This window comes from Amblyomma maculatum, chromosome 7, assembly GCF_055883805.1.
Source record: "Amblyomma maculatum isolate TAMU_Amacu chromosome 7, ASM5588380v1, whole genome shotgun sequence".
Classification (NCBI taxonomy): domain Eukaryota; kingdom Metazoa; phylum Arthropoda; class Arachnida; order Ixodida; family Ixodidae; genus Amblyomma; species Amblyomma maculatum.
In genome coordinates, this window is record NC_139350.1 from 35204257 (window position 1) to 35211359 (window position 7103).

Genomic DNA, 7103 nt, shown 5'->3' on the forward strand with positions numbered 1-7103 from the left:
TCGCTTTGGACATCTATTACCAGGAAGCCCTTCATAACAATAATCCTTCCGAGCCGGTGGCAGTGAGCTTGTCGTTGGTCGTGCCTAACACGGGAATATGTAATGTGATGGCAATCCGTAGCAACTGCCCCCTCTCTGCAGTGACGGAAGGAAAGCAGAAGCGATTGTGTGCGGCGGCAACTGACAAGACACGCGTTCCGGAACTGTGAAAGGTATCCAGACATTCCAGCGTCGTTACTGTTGCTACGTGTCGCCCCTTTTTTATTACATGGAGGAAGACGATTCTTTATAACATGGAGAAGAAAGGAGTCAAACTGAACCATTTTTAATGAGACGAGTTGCCTGTAAACCGGCTCTCTGTGACGATTCGGCCGGACTGCATTGTTTTGTGAAATAAAGGCAATAAAGGGAAAACAACTATACGTAACTTATTGGCAGCATGCTCGTGTCGCGATCGTAAGGTCTTAGGTTCGATTTCCAGGCCTACCAAGTTGCCATTTCTGTTAAATTACTTTCCTTGGGTTACAGGAACCTTCCCGAGGAATTTGCCATCAATCCGAATATTTTGAGCTGAAGCGGCATTTATACGCTCATGAGTGTGCGTCCATCCCTCCTTTCGCAGAAAGTGTCACGCTCAGTATGTCAGTTAAATACGTCGGGGTTCTATTTAACCATTAAGAAGGAAAAGGTTAAAACGTTAAACAGCCATCGCGGTTGCCATGGATACTGGCGCTACTGACGTCATGGCGCATCCTAGCAACAACGTGACGTCATTGGAGAGGGCGGCGGTGCGATAACGCTGTGGGGAGAGAGCGGTGGCGCAATGAAAAAAAGCTTAGAAAGTTCGTGCATGTAGCCTCCGCTTCAGGCGCTTCAGGCTTGTGTCAGAACGACACGTGGCAAGAGAATGCCGCACAATAGGAGCGATGCGGTATCTCCCTTCCCACACTTAAATCCGCACTGCAAATAACGCAAGACAAGGAACACCCCGCGACAGGAGCGACGGTGTACCGTCCACTCTCACACTTGGAGAAAGTGTGAGACACTCCCCCTTTCCATTCCTGCACAGGAATTACAACTGTATATAGCCCTGCAATTAACGCGCTAAAGAGAGGAAATTTCCACCGTGCTGCACGACCCCTGTCGTGCTAGCAAAAGCTCTACAATGGGCGCGCGATATACCCTGTGCTGCAGCAACGCTCAGGCATTCGAATTTCTCCAATGCATACTCTGCAGTGCTTGCGGAATGTTTTTACTTCTTCGTCTATCTTGAGGATTCCAGTTGAGTCAGTCATTTTCTGGTGGCGTAGACGGACGGACGTAGAAAAGGAAACGACAATGTAGCTGTTAAATGCATTCCTGCATAAGTGACCTTGTCGACCGTGGCAGCTCGTTATATCAGCCTTTCACGAGACTTTTTCAGAGACAGAATAGTTGTAATAATGTGGAGAGATAGAATAATACCTAAGCTTTCTTATTGGAACACAAACCTGATCGCGTGATTTCATTTTCGCCCTTTCGAAAAATTGTCCCGCAGAATTTGACATGGCAGAGAACACTGACGTTGTGTCAAATCGAGTGTAAAGTTTTTGATAAGCGCCAAACTGCAATACCATTATCAAAACCAACTAGCCCAGTTTAAAGCTGTTTAATCAACCGACTCCTACTCAATGTAAAGTTGAGATTATTCGTTCGTGTCCAGTGAAGTATGTCAAACAAGAGCGATTGCTAAACAATCCAAAGCGTTGGAAAATGCTTTAACGCACAGAAGTAGTAATTCGCATACAATGGTAAAGGCTCTTTTGGCACACCGAATCTTTAGCACGAAAATTGGACATGCGTAGCACAGAAAAAGAAGCAAAAAGCATGCGGGGCTGATTGAATACACGTCCGACGAAAATGTATCGATACTGTACCGAAATAATACCAAGTACATTTGTTCTCTAACGTTCTCTTTGATCATCACCAGCATACGCGACCTTGTTCTTGCGTGTCACCTAATAGACCAGCTATGACATCCAGTGTTCCCGCGACATGCAGTTAATTCGCATATCACGAAGCGATCATTTGCCAGCAGAGGACATAAGTGCAGTTCCACAGCGTTTTGCGCTATCTCAACAAAGCATATGCCTCATTTCTAAAATATTATGTGTCACAATTAAATGGGGCTTTAAAAAGAGCCACAGTTACCCTAATCACAATTACTACTAAAGGGGTGCGCTGCTTTCATCGCCACCGAGATGCTCTTGTTTGGTTGTGGGGGCGAATTCTGCAAAATAAATTATAGGACCCTCAATGTTCACCTTAATGAGTAAACGCGATAGGACTTTTAACACCGCCTTTTCATTCCGACATTTTTATGCTTTTTGTTTACGTAGGTGTTCGATGAAAGATAGTCGAATAATCTTTCTCGCTTTTCAGTGAACACCTGCGCTTAATTTGCAGCTTTGTTTTAAAGCAAGTAAACGCGCAGTACATGCCACAGTTCTCGACGGACACTTGACCGCGCCGTAAAGGAAAGGACATTGCCTCAACTACCGGCTTCCATTTTGTTTTCTACCGCAATGGGAACAGAGCTGACAATACCCGAGCCGAAACTAGGGTACACCGAAGGTGTTGCGACCGAGCAAGCTGCATATGCTCTCGCGTAAAACGTTTTGGAAGTTATCTTCGTCATGAAAGCCACATCAGTGGTGATGGCGCACTGCTATACGCTCCTGAATATGGATTCTGCTGCACTGTCCAGCACTTCCGTCTCTCAAACCGGTCACCTTTCAAGGATATGGTGGCACAGAAGAATGACCAGGTATTTTCAGCACTTTGATGGAGAGTGTGGCACGGACGTGGTTGGGAGCCGTAAACTCAAAGACCCGAAGAGAATTTAGAGATACATTGTTTCATTGCACCCCCGAGCGCCCTGAGAAATTCAAGACAGCTGCTCTTGTGCTGTCGTGAATAAGGCATTTAGGTAAGATAGGCAGTGCACCTGCCGAAAAAAAAAAGACGTATTTCCTGAGCTGCCGAACCTCTCGTACGAGCCAGGAAAAGCTGAAATTACTGGTACACCGAGAGAAGGAAGGTTTCGCCTGCACGGTATTGGCCGCCCTTGAATGCTTCGGTCGTCCTCTTGGCGGAAGTCTATAGCACATTTCAACATGGAATTCAGCGCCATGTTTAACGTCATTAAAACGAATACAACGTCGTTCTGATTTGAAGGAACTGCGTGTTCACAATACTGAAGCGCTAATTAACTCGAAGAATTTCTTGGAAAACCATCTAGTCCATTTCACAACAGCTAATCAAACATGTATCGTTCCTGATGCTGGCATTTGACACAGTGAGCACTGCACGAGAGCTCAACACATGGTGTTGTTGTGAAGCCAAAAGCGGGCAGTAATTCAGCGTAACTCATCAGTACTTGCATAAATGTCATTTTGTATGAAAGTGAAAGTTTCACGTCATTTCTTTGATTATTATGCATTCCCTGGAAGGTTCTACCCCTGCGACATGTCTGTTCCTAAGAATAGCCCAGTTTTTTGAACGTCTCAGATCATTTAAAGGTGCTCTTGAGGTTAGTCGAAGCCTTTAAAAAGCCATCGTATCGGTTCATGAGATAGTGCTAACCCAATACGTCGAGGTTCCTCACAGCCTGGGTGGATCCTGCGTGGTTGTGGACGGTACATGAGTAACGGCCGCTGTCGGTAACGTTGGCGCTGTAGATGTACAGGGCACCTGGCAAGATTTCGAAAGCTGAAAGAGGCAAAAGACAGATGAAACCACTTTGGAGAATTTGTCCTAATTGTCATACAATTTCAGGCTCATTATGGCCGATGGCTGAGCCCTGTGCCCTTGAATGTATTTTTATAATCTGGTATCTGGCCGGCTTTGTTTCTATACATATTATGGCTCGCCTAATACTATTTCATCAAATGCAGTACATATGATTACCTGATATGCCTTAAACTTGCCAATAACTTTGGTGTAGTAGCTCTAAACTGTACCAAAACAAAATACCCAAGTGGTGTGATGTGTGGGAAGAGCAACGTAACATTAACGATTGTAAAACAGAGAGGTTTGTTGTATTAGGCGCAGTTTTTTTAACCATCCGATTCACTGCACCTCATGGCAGCGCACTGTAAGAGTTGGAGACGCGTGGCAATGTTAGCATAGTCATCATTTTCCTTTACAAAGCTGATATGATTCTTTGAATCATTGAAGTGTTTCAAAGTTCAGAATGCCCGTAAAGATCAGGTAGCCCTGTTTCTGTCACGCAAGTAAATATTTCATCCTTTTACCTAACTGTTCTAGCCGAGAGTCATGGCTGACCAGTCTTTAATGCAGAATTCTTACTCGCGTGACGGATTTAATCAATATGGGTTCGAAGATCGCTTCGAGCAACCGCTCCAGAAGAAAAGACGCAGTCAATCAGTTTCGAACAAAGGGCGAGACAAAAGGAATCAGACTGCGTTAGACCGCTGCGCCATCTCGTGCTAAGCTGAGAGCCTTTCAGACTATGCTTCGCATATCGTCGTCTTTATCGCCTTCATCCACGCGGACAAAGATATGCACTTGGAGCAACAAATTATTGAGTGCCTAAATCCTCTTAAAATGCGCATGGGTAAAAAAAAAAAGCAACTTACATTCTTTGTCGTCTCCCAGCCTTTGGTCGTCCTTGTGCCACGTGACCTGCGGCTCAGGGTCGCCGGTGTTGTTGCACCAGAGTATGGCCGGCTGGCCGGCTACCACCACGACGGTGTCAGTGCTTCTCAGCACGGAAGGGGCGCCTGTATGGGGCGTTCGTGCTAAGTTAGATTACTGGCGAAAATACAACTCTTGGGCGCCTCATCGAAACAGGAAGCATGGTAACGCCTCACAAGGCTTAATAAAGCTATAACCTCTAACAAATATAACTGAAAATATAACTGAAAAAGGAATATGGCCCGTCGCCTCGTCATGCAGATCTTGTAGTGCCCAACGTTTTTTACCGCGACTGCCACACAGTGCTATGCGACTCGAGGCAGGCGGTGAGAAATTATGCCAAAGGCAGGATAGCGAAAGAAGCTGTGCGCATACTGCAGGTAACCAAAAACGACGATGGCAGCAGACAAGTGAGAATCAAGTGGTTCCCGGCGCACGCGGGCGAGGCGTCAGACCGCAACGCCAACCACAACGAGACGGCACACGCCGAGGCACTCGCGCTAACGGACCGCGCCTCGGTCGACTGGCCGCTGTGGTTCAGCACCAAAGACCGAATGACCGACTACAACGAAATAACCAAGGTGTTCCGCCTAGCTCGCAGAACTCTTCCACCCCCTTGCTCGGGGCTCAGTCGAGAGCAAGCCGTTTTATTCAGACAGCTACAGACGGGCTCACTCCCCAGTCCGTCGCTGATGCATAGAATGTATCCCAAGACGCACCCGACAGACAAATGCAGAGTCTGCCGAACGGAGACGGCCGGCTTCGCACACATGCTGTGGAATTGTACCAAGTACCAGGAAGAAGCTAAGTCTGGGAGGATCCCGCCGCGACTGGAAGCAGCCGCAGGGAGTGACAATCAAGAGGAGCAACTCTTGGCCGTCCAGCAGGTCATCAAGGCGCTGGCCCGGCAGGGAACCAGCGAGCCGGCCACGGCGAGCGGGGACCCAGGCCGCGCGGCCGGTGCCCAGAGGACGACGTAGTCCCCGTCCGGAGCGCGCACGCGCGAGCGTGCGTTCTACAGCAGGCCCCGAATAAACGTTTTACCAATCCAAATATTCTTTCGTGTTCGTATTGGTTTTTAGTTTTCACCCGTCTTGTAGTGAAACCTTAGCATAGCTAGAAGCTGAACAACACTGGGCTAGGTTTGCGCATATCGCCGGTGCCTCCTAAAGGCTGTTACTGCGCATGCGCCGTTATCATGGCAACCGATTCAGCCGGAGCCGAGCACGACGGCCGCCCGACCACCGGCTCCTCCGCCGCGCGGCGCGTGATGTGGCACAAGCCGCTGCTGCGTATGCGTTTTAACCAGGGCAACCAGCTGCGCCATTCCACAGGTGTTCCGCCATTTCGCTCGCTACAGAGGAGGACGGTAGTGGCATCCCAGCAGACGCGCGCCGCTGCGGAGAGCTGACCGAGTGGAGCAGGAAAGCTTCTGCCCGCATCGCATGCGCAGGGCATGAAAGTGGATTCCACCTGCACCGGAGTAATTACGACTAGAGTTATATATAGGCTTTGCCAGAGTTACGCGAAGGTGCCGCATAAGCAACCAAGTTGTGCGGTGAAGCCACACGTCGTCTTTGCAGGATCAGCCAGACTGAAAAGCAGTCGAGAAGCGATTACTTTGGCTGTCCTAATCCAAATACGTCATCGTCCCTACAGCTCGCACAGAGCACAGCACGTCGTCCCCGCAACGGAGAACGCACTGCAGCGGAAGTGCCTGTCGGGTCGGCTTCACGGTGTTACATGGTTGCTTGGTGGCGAAAGAAAAGGAATGCGGAACTCTGGCAAAGCCTATATAGTAACTCTAATCTCGACCTCCTGGGGATCTTTAACGCGAACTGACATCGCGCAGTACACGGGCACCTCTCCATTTCACCCCCATCGAAATGCAGCTGCCAGCGATCGGCTTCGCAGCCGGGTACTCTGGTTCCACAGCCGCTTTCGCTCCACATTTTGTTCAGCAGCGCTGAACCCCTCTAATGTTCGTATTGCCTGATTCCACTCTACTAGTCTTGCCCGATTCCGCTCTACTAGTCTTGCCCGAGTGCTCTTTACACCCCGTGTTTGTTATTGATTTTATGCTCTTCGAGCGCTGGGAATCTGGCTGCTTCATGTTCCTTTTGTCTTTTTTGAGATTTTTGCCCTTTTTACTTCTTTCACTTCATGACTGAGTGGTATTATTTTTGCCCCGAGATCTTTCCTACCCCGTGGTCACTGTTTTTGTTTTTTGTCTTTTACCTGACATTGCCTTCGCGTGTGCTCAGTAGCGTTTTTATCCACTGATTCCGCGTTCATTTTGAACCTTATTGTATTTAAGAAACCCTACTAAGCACAATTCAAAATTTAAAACTCGTCTTCCAGTGTAAACTTACGGTCTATGCCGTTCTACTTATTTTGGCCCGTTT